Source organism: Lissotriton helveticus, chromosome 9 (genome assembly GCF_964261635.1).
Source record: "Lissotriton helveticus chromosome 9, aLisHel1.1, whole genome shotgun sequence".
Classification (NCBI taxonomy): domain Eukaryota; kingdom Metazoa; phylum Chordata; class Amphibia; order Caudata; family Salamandridae; genus Lissotriton; species Lissotriton helveticus.
Window position 1 is genome coordinate 41836180 of NC_136070.1, and position 15289 is coordinate 41851468.

Sequence of the window (15289 nt, forward strand, 5' to 3'; positions counted from 1 at the left end):
GTAAGTAGTTATAATCCTGGTTGGCTCTGTGTCGCTTTCTCTATCCAGTTTGGGGGTGAGGGTTTCTGCTCTCTCTACATCTGCAACTTTTCTCACCGCTTTCCTCAACACCCATTCGGGATAACCTCTTTCTTGGAATCTAGATAGCATGCGTTCTTGTTCTACAATGAACCCCTCTTTGTCGCTACAATTTCTCTTGGCTCTAAGTAATTCCCCATAAGGGATGCTCCATTTCAAAGGCTCTGGGTGTGCACTCAGAGCATGCAGGAGACTATTCCCCACCGTCTCTTTCCTATGTAGTTCGGAGATAAGTCTACCTTCGACTATCTTTATCTCTGTGTCTAGAAATTCTACATGAGATCTGCTTATAGTATGGGTGAGCTGTATAATATATACGTTCCTGTTGAGTTTCTCAATAAACCTGGACGCTTCCTCTTTGGTGCCACACCATACTACAAACAGATCATCAAATGTATGTGATCCACGTTTGTACCTTAGCAAAGTCTTCTGTCAACGTCTCATCATTTCTCAGTTCCTCTTCCCACTTGCCTACAAAAAGGTTCGCGAAGCTAGGCGCGAAGGCCGAACCCATAGCCGCGCCACGGGTCTGTTTATAAATTGCCCCATCGAACATGAAAATATTATTTTTCAAGCATAATTTCATCATTTGAATTAGCATGGCAGTGTGTTCTCGAAAGCCTATTTCCCTCTTTTTCAGGAAGTGATAGCTAGCTTCCATTCCTTGAGTATGGTCTATAATAGTGTAAAGGGCACTCACGTCCATAGTGATTAACAGAGAGCCCTCAGACCATGTGATGTCCTCCAGTTTTTTTAAAAAAAGGCTGTAGTGTCCTTAGTATAGGAAGGTAATTGACAGACAAATTCTCTCAAAAAGTGATCAATGCATTTCGAAAGATTTTCCTTTATGCTACCTATGGAAGAGATAATAGGTCTCCCAGGAGGTTCTCTTGGATTTTTGTGAACCTTCGGTAGAAGGTAAAAAATGGGAAGTTTTGGATAATCTTTCTTGTTTTCCTTTGTTTGTGTTTACTTAAGCAAGCGTAATGTCGGGTTAGGTAACGTGTGATCAAGACACACTTTGGTGTCGAAACGCGTAACATTGTCTGAGAATAAAGAAACCTGAGCATCTTTACTACCGAGAGCGCGTGTTGCTTTGAAGCACACTGTGGAGTTATAATATATATATATATGTCTATATATGATTGATTGATTATATATATGCACGCACACAGCAACCCACTACCCGCTAACCTGGCTAGGTTGGTACTGTGCAGCGGCCTATATGTTTTAATGACCTTTCTCCCCGCTCAAAGAATAGACCACATATAACACACACCACCAAGGTATATCCTGTCTCTACTCTCATAGAAAAGATGAAAAATGAAAACATGAAACAGAAGGGAGGGTGTGCAGAGTAAAGTATAGCCACCAGGTAATTACTATGATATTAAGTGTACCTATCCTTCACACCTCCTTCACCACACTTCACAGCGCTGTGCCCAAAGGCAAGGTAAGAGCACCCATGACGTCACTTAAAAACAGCACAGAAAGGCTTCCCACAAATACAATACACTGCCAAGCACGCACTTTCCCAACATGCACTTTTGCGCCCCACAATGGGATATGAAGTGCTATATGAATATAACAGTTCAAGGCACTACACTAAGCTAGAGCCAACTTCGCAAATAGTGTGAAACTCTGTCTTCCATGCTAGACGGCGGGCACTGCCAAGCTCCAGTCTAACAGACATGGGCACTGCCAAGCTCCAGTCTAACAGACGGTGGGCATTGCCAAGATCCAGTCTAACAAACGGTGGGCACTGCCAAGCTCCAGTCTAACAGACGGTGGGCACTGTCAAGCTCCAGTTTAACAGAATAATCATTTGTTGTGTTGACCTCCATATAGCAGAAGAAGCCCAAAACCCCACACCAATTGAAACTGAGAGCCGTAGGCTGGCAGTAGCCTGGACACCACTTCCATTAAATCTGAGCTCCAGACACCGGAAACAAGCCAAAGACCAAATGCCATTAAAAGCTATCACCACAACCACAGCAAGTAGTCAGAACTACACGCCCAAAACCAAAAATCTGGCCCGTGGCCACTAGTCAGCACCATAATCCACTGTCCTTAATCTGGGGCAACAGACCCCCGTGGACAGATATTCTCCACTATGACTGGAGTTTCTGGGCAGTCTTCTTTAAAAAAAAGTCACACAAAACGTACAAGAGTATATGAGATTAGCTACATACATTTAGGCCCTCATTACGACTTTTGGCAGAGAAGGGGAACGGTGGTGCAAACCGCTGCGCCACCACTCCGCCTAAGGTTGCTACTACTTGCCTGTAACATAACAACTTTTAGGTTGTCTGGAGGGTGGGCGGACGGGCGGGTGGGCGTGGGGATCCCAGGGCATTGCCTCATTCAATGGCAGCGGTGCCTTTAAAAAAGCACTGCAATGAGAATGCCTCACAAGGTTCCTGCACTTCATGGTCTCGAAAGTCCATGCCATGGACATATAATCCCAAAAGGCAGCATCGTTCCTCTAACGTAAATCTGCTGACGTCCACCAGATTCAGGCGCTCTAGGATGGGGGGAGGGCCTTTAGTGTGGTAGCCACCCACTTATGGAATGAGCTGCCCCAGAATATCAGACAAGCCAATTCTCTGGCCGAGTTTAGAAAGAGCCTGAATACCTGGCTCTTTCCCAGGATTGATCCTTAAGCCTGCCCCTACTGTTTACCGGTCTGTGTCGAGGTTGATCTATTTAAGTCTGAGCGCCAGGATACCCGTAGGGTGGTAGTCGTGCTATATAAAAGCCTAATTCAATTCAATTCCATGCTGGAACTGGTGAGCATGCACACAGCGGGGCATATGTCATCCCCCCTATGTGCATCTACTAGCTTAGGGCAACTTTTTTTTCCTCTCCTCCAGGGTTTACATGGAATAAGAAAATCCGTGTAAACCCTGCAATCGACAAAACTCATAATATGTTTGGTGGGACCATGGCGGTCTTGCCAAGCATATTGTGGCCTCCTGACTGCCTCGCCACCTCCAGGGAGCAGCGGTTTCCTGGTGGTGTTGGCGGTCCCAGGGCGGTCTGACTGCCCAACTCGTAATGGAGCGGTCAGACCGCTTGTGCAGCGGTGGCTGGACTGCCATCCCCACACCCCTATGAGTAATGCGGTCCTTGGACTGCCAGACTCGTAATTAGGGCCTTAATGGTAACATACTGAAGGGTCAAGACACCGAACAAAAGGCAGGAACCCTACCGTCATTATAAGTGAATGCTAAGACATTCAGTCCATAACAGAATTCAATGGCTAGCATTTTTCCTTTTTTGTTTTATGTATCTATTTAAAGAAAGATTTCCATGTAAATATTTCATATTATATATGGAACTAAAAACTGACAAAACAGAAGCATTCAATTTACAAATCATGAAAGACTTGAAAAGTATATAACCTATAACATACATTTACAGATATAGGTTGAAACAAAATTGGCAAGACATTAGAGTGAACTAGGGTAGCACTTTGTGGAGATCGATTTTAAATACAAATTTTGGTTGCAAAATGAAACAGGAAAAAAGAAAAGCACATGATTTGAATCTTTATTGCACATTACAATAATAACAATGCTATCGAGACTAAGGATAGGACAGAATCCAGGACACAAGTCTAAAAAAAGAAGCAGGGGTGCTATCCACGTTAGGCAGTATGAGAGTGACATTATGACGCGTGACATCATAGTGTGTGACATCATGGCATGTGATTGCAGGTGGCTTCACAGGATGTGACATCACTGGAAGTATCATCATATCTAAACACTTCACAGATATGTTTAGCAGGTCTGGAATTCGTTAGTTTTTTTTTATCTCTGCCACAAAGACACTGACAACAAGGAGATATGTGTCATTAAATCTATTCTACTCAATGGTATGCAAAGTCTGCATTTTAAAATACATTATGGGGTTAAGGCACCTGTGGTAGAGATCTTTATATACCCAGAAAATCCCAGGGAATTATAATAATGGAAAAATAACTCCTGAGGTTAAGGCATTTGCTGGAGAGATCTCTGTTTTAACTAGTCCCAGTTTTAAACAAAGTAATATAGGGTTAATATCTCTACAACAACTCACATCATATAATATGCAGATGATCGATTTTTATTTTATGTTGCTAGGTAAGTGGGTTACTTCTTTTAACACCAAGATCCTTTTGTTACTTGCAGTTCATACATTGTAATCCTAATATAGCACAGTGAGCAATGAAGGACATGTGACTCCTACACCTTGCAACCATTACTGTCTTATGTATCCTGTACATTGATCTAAACACATATGATGTATTGCCAGTGTACATGTGATGTACAGCACTCTGACACCCTGCATTGGGATGAGTAGTGCTAAAGCATTATAAAAGTAAATAAAACAAAATAGTGGTATTTGAATAGTTATTTGTGTAAATACTTGGACAGACCAACACATCTGACATTCTTACAAAGCATGCATATTCCTTATGTATAGGGACTGAACGAAGCCAAAACAATGCCTGTCATTGTACTTCTTAAGTATTAACAAATTGTGGGGGATATGTATAAAAAAATGTTGGAGCGTGGTGTTACTTCAAAATTGCTAACACCACGCTCCGACATTTTTGAAATGCAGGGATGGCCCGTGTTTTCAAAAATACGGCGCACTCCTGCATTTCCCCTAGTGCTGGTGCTAAAAAAGCTGTCCAGCGCCATGTTTCAAGGGAGACTGCACTGCAGGTGTGATTGTTTATGTGCAGAGAGGGACACCTTCCTGCACATAAACAATCTTTACAGGGTATTTTGATGCAAAATGCAGCACACATAGAAAGAGAAAAATATGAGGCGAAATAAACCATTTCTCCTCTTATCGTCTGTTTAAGACCAGGTATTTCCTGTCCTTATTTTTGGTGCTGCTTCAACCTTATGGGGTTGCATCAAAAAGCAATGGGCGTTGCGGCAGAACGCCCACTGCAACACCCAGTGCCCGCCCCTTTTGCCGCAGGGGATTGTTGCTGTAAGGGACATATTTACATGGTGGCGTTAAGCCACGTTGAGTGGCTTAGCGCCACCTTGTAAATATTGGGTTGACTGCAACACCACTGGAGCGCTACTTTTCAAGTGGCATTAGGAGCTTGTAAATATGCCCCTGTGTGCCTTGGTTTTCCTTCCATTTCATTTAGGTGTGACGCTCCCCATAGCTCTCAGCCTGGATTCTCCAACAAAAGGCGGCCAGGTGGCCCCTTCTTAACTTCGGCCTTTGTTGTGAGCACAGCGGGAATCTGATAAGCTCCTCCCCGCCTGCACATTGCTGTTCTGAATGAAAGTAGACAATGTGCGGGCGCTGTTGAAAATGTCTTGTTCCCGGGGACAAGTTTAACATATTTCTGGGGGGTGGGGGGGGGGGGGCGCATCTTCTTGGCAGGTTAGACGTTCTCCAATCTGGGAAAACAGAGGGTCGACACCATCTACCCTTGTGTAGCATCTACTCATGCCCTGACAGAACCCAATTATCAGAAAGGGGTGAAGAAATATAAACCTCCTAAGGGGTTCACAGATACACCTGGTCCTTTTAAACCAACAAAGAAGAGATTGGCACAGAAGCTGTCATTTAAATAAAACATATTTATTACCTCAGATGAGGGAGACTACGTCACACAGTACCCTCAGGCCACTGTAGGGGGCATTCTAAGGAGTACAGAGAACAGGGGTCGTATAGATGCTTAGGTTACATAGTCAGCATAAACCAAGGGGAGGTCCTGGCACATACCAGCATGCAAATTGACTAATATGGGTATACAAAATGTTGCTTGCTCAACAAAGTGGGAGGAGAGATATTTCTCCTTACATCAGCAAGAATAGCCTGACAGTTGTATTCTAGGAGCAGGTGCATTCTATCAGCTAGGCCTTTCTGAGCATGTGTGAGGCTCTGAAGAGGGAAAAAGCACATGGCTAACTAAAATGGCTGCCAAGTACTAAATGGCTTTCAGCTCATGCTAACAGCGACCCCTGCAATCTTTAACAGGGGGAACCCCATCTCAAAGAGTCCACTCATAGGAAAATACCATTGTGCCTTCCCAGATTGACCTCAATATATTTTCACAATTATTATATAAACTGGCAGCTCTGACATATTTAACGTTTCAAACATTGTAGTTATGTCCAATTAGAACACAAGTGACAAAAGATAGTATGAAGACCCAAGGATTACTGAAACACGGCACTGTTTGCAGCATCACACACCTCTTGACAGGTGTCAGGCAACCCCGCCCAGATCCAACCAGGACTCCCCATGGGGGCTGCCCCCCACCCCACAATTTAAAGACTTGATCTAGGATGACCTGAAAATCAATGGAGGCAAAAACACAAGTGGCAGAACTACCACCCTGGACCTACCGGCGGCTCTTGGCATCATCAGACACTACTACTGAGACCAGGAAAGCACTGCACACAAGGACATATGAGGAAGTGACTTTCCTTCTTTCTCATTGGTCGGCAAAGATGCCACTAATCGCCCCACACCAGGGCTTTAAGTGGGCCGGGTCTCACCGGGTCTGAGCACCAGCAGTTTTTTTAAGGACGCCTCGCAACGGCTCTCTATCGGGCTCTATTTTGTGCCCCGGCATTGCCGGTCCATTTTTTTTCCGGACTACAGTGACCGCAGGCACATCGGCACATCGATGTGCGCGTGGTGAGCGTTGTAGGGGAAGGGAAATCCTTTAAAGACAATCATTTTCTCTCTGGATTTCCCTTCTCTTTTTGAATCTCAGGAGCAGCAACATCATTGTGGTGTCACCACCAGGGCTTTAAGTGGAAGTGTTTTCAATGATATATACAAGCCATAGCTGCTGCTTATGTATCTTATGCAACTAACAACCATTGACAAAGCCAATAGTCGTGACTTGTTGTAGGTATGATGTTACTTGTTGTATCATATATCAGGATGCAATGACAGGAACAGCAAAATACAAGTCGGGCGGCACACTATGCTAAACACAGATTTTTAGGTTACGTGTTTTTAAGCCACGCCCTTAATTTCATTGGACACGCCCCTTTGAGAGACCCCCAGTTTTTTCATCCCACTTAAAGACCTGCCTCACACACACATTGTGGCACCTGAGAAGGCCAATCCTTTTTCCTGCACAAACTTTACCTCACTCCGTCACCCGACGTTATCGTCTCATGTAACCTTACATGTTACAACTACACAGATGCTATGCAGGTTATCTTAAAACTGGAGATGCCCAAGGACATAGATTCACCTAGACTTGACGAGTGCATCAATGCCTCTAGTAAATTGTTGATGTCCAACCACCTTAAACTTTATTCCACTATAACTGAACTCATGGGATGTGCACACTGGACCAACTACTAACCAACAGCCATTTAGCCCAAAGAACTAGAGCGTCCACCAGCAACATCAAAGGAGGTAAAACCTTGGCGTTAACATGGAACTCAACATATCTTGGATAACACGTTAATAAAACACAACAAATGCATTCTGCAGAATGTATCGTCTACAGAGTATTTCAGAGAACATTTGCAGTTTCTAGAAGCTAAATTCCACCAATCCCCTTAGAACAGGATACTGCTCTGAAGGCTAGCACCCTGACATGCCATTTCTAGGTATAGGCAAAGGACCATTGATGAAACAGGGCTTTCAGTACAGGCAACACAACTGTGGAACTCTTTACCAGCCAAGATATTGTATATATAAGGCAATCTGAAGGTCAGGAAGGAAATACATGTCTTGCTCTTCACAAGATGTAGAACCAATCCAGCACCCTGATATAATGAACCTGGACAACATTTCGAGGTCAGAACAGATCACTGCGTCCAAAAGTGCAACAAAAGCAGCAGGAACCACCCACAGATGGACACTACCGTGGCAACTGGAATCGATGCAAGCAGAGACAACATGTATCTTCTCTTTGTGGTCATAATAAAACATTCTATGCCAGCTGCCAATAACCAGAAAAGACAGGACCTACATCCATAAATCAATTTGTATTACATATTAGGAATTATAGTGCCATGTCATTGATTTGTTCACTCTAGTAGGCCTTACTTACCTCACTGTAAACATGGATGCCTGTGATCAAGGAGTGGAACCTCCGAAACGAGTTAGACAAATAAAGGACATCAAAATGCAAAAATGCCGGATTGCTTTTAATTAAGGAATCTACTGCTCCGTGCATTTTTAATCGAGGACAAATTGGAAGAAAGATGTATATATATATATATATATATATATATATAGGTGAGCAGACCCAGTGAACTGGGCGAAGCGCGTCATCCTGCCATGTAACCACAAATAAATATTTTTTTAAACAGCACCCAGTGGAGTCCGTGTCCCCGTTACGTTACCTGCAAAGCAGCGCTGAGGGGATTTATCTATAAAGGTGGTTCCTGTCATCCCCTACGTGGCCTCTGCTTCTTTCTTGGAAGGAGTTTCTCTGCATGTCTAGCGCGAATGCCAGTATCGCGCAACAGAGGCCCCCGCATCCAAAGCTGGCCTGGAACTCACTGGTAACTGCTTCGGCGCTTTTGCTCTTCAGGATACTGAAATATACCAGGCCCATCTTCGGAGCAGGACGTAAGGATTCTAGCGGTGTTGGAGGCATTCGTGCACCACGTTGGGCGAGCTGCATCCCCGGACGAGCCCCCGTCATTTTCCTTTATTTCCTGCACCTCGGAGGTTTTGCGGTCCAGGGGACCCGAGGGAACATTTTTAAAGAAGCAACTTGCGGGACACTTGTGCAAGCAAAGATGACAGGCCCTAGCCGCTACAAGCATCTGACTCACCCGCATCACTCACCTCATTGAAGAACTGCATTCTGGGATCTGCAGTCTCCGCTGCAGCCTCCAATCTTCAGGTCAAGTAGATTGACTAACTGGGAGGTGGGGTCAGAAGCGATCCTATCGGTGTGCGGCAGGACACTGTTTATAACCTTCTTTCGCCCACACCATGCTCATAGACTCTAGGCGCTGAGGAAGGCTACTATGCCGAACTTCATACGCCGTGTATGAGTCACAGCTTCAATAAAGGTGGTTCCTGTCATCCCCTACGTGGCCTCTGCTTCTTTCTTGGAAGGAGTTTCTCTGCATGTCTAGCGCGAATGCCAGTATCGCGCAACAGAGGCCCTCGCATCCAAAGCTGGCCTGGAACCCACTAGCAACTGCTTCGGCGCTTTTGCTCTTCAGGATACTGAAATATACCAGGCCCACCTTCGGAGCAGGACGTAAGGATTCTAGCGGTGTTGGAGGCATTCGTGCACCACGTTGGGCGAGCTGCATCCCCGGACGAGCCACCGTCATTTTCCTTTATTTCCTGCACCTCGGAGGTTTTGCGGTCCAGGGGACCCGAAGGAACATTTTTAAAGAAGCAACTTGCGGGACACTTGTGCAAGCAAAGATGACAGGCCCTAGCCGCTACAAGGATCTGACTCACCCGCATCACTCACCTCATTGAAGAACTGCATTCGGGGATCTGCAGTCTCCGCTGCAGCCTCCAATCTTCAGGTGAAGTAGATTGACTAACTGGGAGGTGGGGTCAGAAGCGATCCTATCGGTGTGCGGCAGGACACTGTTTATAACCTTCTTTCGCCCACACCCTGCTCATAGACTCTAGGCGCTGAGGAAGGCTACTATGCCGAAATGCATACGCCGTGTATGAGTCACAGCTTCAATAAAGGTGGTTCCTGTCATCCCCTACGTGGCCTCTGCTTCTTTCTTCGAAGGAGTTTCTCTGCATATATATATATATATATATATATATATATATATATATATATATATATATTACCTACTGGCGGTCGCCAGTAGGTATATATAGTTAGGATTTTTTTGAATAGGGATTTCTGAAAATTCTATGTTGAATAACTTTGGCGTTGATGGACAGAATTGGCTGAAATTTTCAAGAAAATGGCACATTCTGTTTCTGAGCGTCCCCTGAAAATTTGGGGGGGTTTCGTCAAGCGGGGGCCGAGACAAAAAGGGGGGTCCCAAAACGTGTTTTTAACATTGAGTTTTCCATAGGGCGGTTGGACTCACTTTTAACTCGAACGGCTGAATGGATTTCCACAAAACTTGGCAAAATTGTAGGGACTGGTAGCCCGATGTGCCTTTGCTATGTCTCAAGATATATGCTCCAGTGGTTTTTACGAAAATTAACTTTGAAAAATATATATTGGGCTACATTGGGCTATATATATGTTAGAGCACAAATGTAGCCCAATGTAGCCCAATGTAGCCCAATGTAGCCCAAAGATGGCCACCAGAGACAAAAAAACAAATGTAGCCCAAATATCAGCCAGATGTAGCCCAACTATAGCCCAGTGACAGAATGTCCCAGAGTGTTCTAAAGAACAACTAGAGCGCTAACAGTCTTACTTATGACAAAAGTATGGCACACCTGAAGTCATCTTGATTGGAATAAAGTGTTAACACTTAAAACATTTAATTTGCAAAGGAACAAAATGAGGGGGTTCATTTTGCCATAGAAATTATGATTAGTGCTGAAGAAAGAAAAATTAGGGCACATTTTGAGTGACTTCTCAAATCCTCTTATATTTCATTAAAAAGATTCTGATATGCAGTCTCCCAAGATGGCCACCAGAGACAAAAGAGCCCAAATGTAGCCCAAATATCAGCCAGATGTAGCCCAACTATACCCCAATGACAGAATGTCCCAGAGTGTTCTAAAGAACAACAAGAACGCTAACAGTCTTACTTATGACAAAAGTATGGCACACCTGAAGTCATCTTGATTGGAATAAAGTGGTAACACTTAATACATTTAATTTGAAAAGGAACAAAATGAGAAGTTTCATTTTGCCATAGAAATGTTATATATATATATATATATATATATATATATATATATATATATATATATATATATATATATATATATATATATATATATATATATATATATATATATATATATTACCTACTGGCGACCGCCAGTAGGTATATATAGTTAGGATTTTTTTGAATAGGGATTTCTGAAAATTCTATGTTGAATAACTTTGGTGTTGATGGACGGAATTGGCTGAAATGTTCAGGAAAATGGCACATTTTGATTCTGAGCGTCCCCTGGAAGTTTGGGGGGGTTTTGTCAAGCGGGGGCCAAGAAAAAAGGGGGGTCCCAAAACGTGTTTTTAACATTGAGTTTTCCACAGGGCGGTTGGACTCACTTTTAGCTCAAACGGCTGAATCGATTTCTATGAAACTTGGCAAAATTGTAGAGACTGTTTGCCCGATGTGCCTTTGCTAGGTCTCAAGATATGTGCTCCAGTGGATTTTGAGAAATTAACATTCAAAAAAATATATATATCTGTGACAGCGTCCCGGTTAGCGCCCCGGTTCGCGTACCAGACGCGTAACGGAACTTCGCGAGGAGAAGCGGATTGGCTCTCCGGTGACTGTCAACATTCTAAACAGTCCGGAGCGGCCGCCATCTTGTCTCTCGGTAGGATCGAGAGACAAGAGGTGGAAATAAACGAAGGGGGAAATGAATGAAAGGGGGGCAAGGTAGACCCCTCTTGACCCCCTAGGAATGATGTGGGGGCTATTAAAGGGCCCCGCGGAGCAAAAAAATAAAATACATTTTTTTTCGATTTTTCGCGGTGGAAGCGCTACCCGGTACGCGAACCGGGTAGCTCACCGATAGCGTAACGGGAGTCCACCATCTTGTGTTTTGGACGAATTTAGTCACAAGATGGAGGATAAACAATGTTGGGAATGGGTATAAGGGGGCACGGGAGACATATCCTGACCCCCTAGGTTTTCTGAGGGTGGCTGAGGAGGCCCATATATGTAAAAAAAAAACAGTTAGCGCCCGGTCCGCGCACCGGGTAGCGTTCCGGAAAGCGTAACAAGGGGAAAACCAAGGGAAATAGTAAAATAATATTTTAGAGTGCTTTGAGGTAGGGTAGCTCTGAATAGAGCTGTTGTGTTGTGTGGGTGATGTAAGTACCAACATGTAGGTACCAATGAAGAGTCTAAAATTCAATGTACACCATCTCCTCTGTAGATATTTTGTATGTTCTAATATGGGTTATTTAAATGTAAATGTGTGGAAAAGTACTTCATGCTTTAAAGCAATTGTATTTTTGAACTGATTGTTCTTTCCTCTTAGTCCTCCTCTTTGTTTTTTTCCCCACACTCTTCTTCAGCATGATAGTTGATAAATTTGTTCCCTCAAAAAATGTATATACATAAAAAAATTATATTAAATACATATAAAATATATTTTTCCTTTAAAAGAAGAATACATTTTACAGCTTTTGATATTTGCTATTAAAAAACCATTGAAATTCACTGAAAAAACCATAGGTTATAGACCATATATAGTTAGGAATTAGCATTTACAAAACCTTGAAAATTCACTGAAAAAACCATAGGTTATAGACCATATATAGTTAGGAATTAGCATTTACAAAACCTTATTTTACTCACACAAAACCATTGAAATTCGCATATATAGTTAGTTGCACTAACTATATATCGCGCACCCGCAATCCACTGCTGATCATGTCACATATTACATCATTCATGACATGGTCAGTGACATCACTGATAACATAACTGATGACATCTCAAATCACATCACTGATGACATCACTGATGACAACATCCAGTGACTGTATGTTTCTGTAAAGTTAAAATATGTCTTACATATTGAAGAATGAGTGGATGTCTAAGTGTCTGGATGAAGGATTTAGTAGGTGCATGACTGACTGTATGAGTGAGTGATTAAATGTGTCTCACTGAGTGCATGGGTTAGTGACTAAACTGTCTTAATTTGTGCATCATTATGTCTGTTGTTCTGTAAACTGCTGCATGTGTTGATCAGTAGCTATACGAGTAATTATATGGGTTATTGATTGGTTGCCCAAGTATTTGTATGGGAGACTGAGTGTGTGTGTGGGTGGCTGGGAGGTATATGACTATGTGCATAGATGTGTGAGCAGTTGATTCACCAGATGTATGGGTTCAAAAGTGCATGTGGAAACAGCTGTATGGGCGGTTGACTGTGTGCATGAGTGTATTGGTGAGTGAATGGATATCTCAGTGCTACATATCAAAGTAAGTACATATGTAAAACACAGTACATGTGAGAGTTGACATATATAAATAACTGTGCATAAGAGCCAGTGAATGTGTGAGTGGCTGTATGGATCATTGTGAACTTGTATCAGGGATTGTATAAGAGAGTAAATATGTGTTAGTATATGTTTGAATAAGTAAGGTGTGTATAACTGTATAGTTGAGGAAATGGAGGTGTGATTGATTCTTTGCATGACTGACTAGGTGTGTGAGTAACTCCATGGATGAGTGACAGTCTGTGAGTGTCTGTTTACACTGAGTGTATCTAAGGTTATATTAGAGTCTGAAGAGGTTCATCGTATTATCACATGAATGATGTCAACAGTGATGTGATCAGTAATGTCAAATGAGATGTCATCAGTGATGTGATCAGTAATGTCAAATGAGATGTCATCAGTGATGTCATCAGTGATGTCATTTGAGATTTTGTAAATGCTAATTCCTAACTATATATGGTCTATAACCTATGGTTTTTTCAGTGAATATATAGATAGATAGATAGATAGATAGATAGATAGATAGATAGATAGATAGATAGATAGATAGATAGATATACACATTTACATATACACACACACATATATATATATATATATATATATATATATGCATATATACATACACACACACACACACACACACACATATATATATATATATATATATATATATATATATATATTACCTACTGGCGGTCGCCAGTAGGTATATATAGTTAGGATTTTTTTGAATAGGGATTTCTGAAAATTCTATGTTGAATAACTTTGGCGTTGATGGACGGAATTGGCTGAAATTTTCAGGAAAATGGCACATTTTGCTTCTGAGCGTCGCCTGAAAGTTTGCCGGGGTTTCGTCAAGCAGGGGCCGAGAAAAAAGGGGGGTCCCAAAACGTGTTTTTAACATTGAGTTTTCCATAGGGCGGTTGGACTCACTTTTAACTCGAACGGCTGAATGGATTTCCACAAAACTTGGCAAAATTGTAGGGACTGGTAGCCCGATGTGCCTCTGCTATGTCTCAAGATATATGCTCCAGTAGTTTTTATGAAAATTAACTTTGAAAAATATATATTGGGCTACATTGGGCTATTTATATGTTAGAGCCCAAATGTAACCCAATGTAGCCCAATGTAGCCCAATGTAGCCCAAAGATGGCCACCAGAGACAAAAAAAAACAAATGTAGCCCAAATATCAGCCAGATGTAGCCCAACTATAGCCCAGTGACAGAATGTCCCAGTGTTCTACAGAACAACTAGAGCGCTAACAGTCTGACTTATGACAAAAGTATGGCACACCTGAAGTCATCTTGATTGGAATAAAGTGTTAAAACTTAAAACATTTAATTTGCAAAGGAACAAAATGAGGGGGTTCATTTTGCCATAGAAATTATGATTAGTGCTAAAGAAAGAAAAATTAGGGCACATTTTGAGTGACTTCTCAAATCCTCTTATATTTCATTAAAAAGATTCTGATATGCAATCTCCCAAGATGGCCACCAGAGACAAAAGAGCCCAAATGTAGCCCAAATATCAGCCAGATGTAGCCCAACTATAGCCCAATGACAGAATGTCCCAGAGTGTTCTAAAGAACAACTAGAACGCTAACAGTCTTACTTATGACAAAGGTATGGCACACCTGAAGTCATCTTGATTGGAATAAAGTGGTAACACTTAATACATTTAATTTGAAAAGGAACAAAATGAGGGGTTTCATTTTGCCATAGAAATGTTATATATATATATATATATATATATATATATATATATATATATATATATATATATATATATATATATTACCTACTGGCGGTCGCCAGTTGGTATATATAGTTAGGATTTTTTTGAATAGGGATTTCTGAAAGAAAATTCTATGTTGAATAACTTTGGCGTTGATGGACGGAATTGGCTGAAATTTTCAGGAAAATGGCACATTTTGTTTCTGAGCGTCCCCTGAAACTTTGGGGGGGGGTTCGTCAAGCGGGGGCCGAGAAAAAAGGTGGGTCCCAAAACGTGTTTTTAACATTGAGTTTTCCATAGGGCGGTTGGACTCACTTTTAGCTCGAACGGCTGAATGGATTTCTATGAAACTTGGCAAAATTGTAGAGACTGTTTGCCCGATGTGCCTT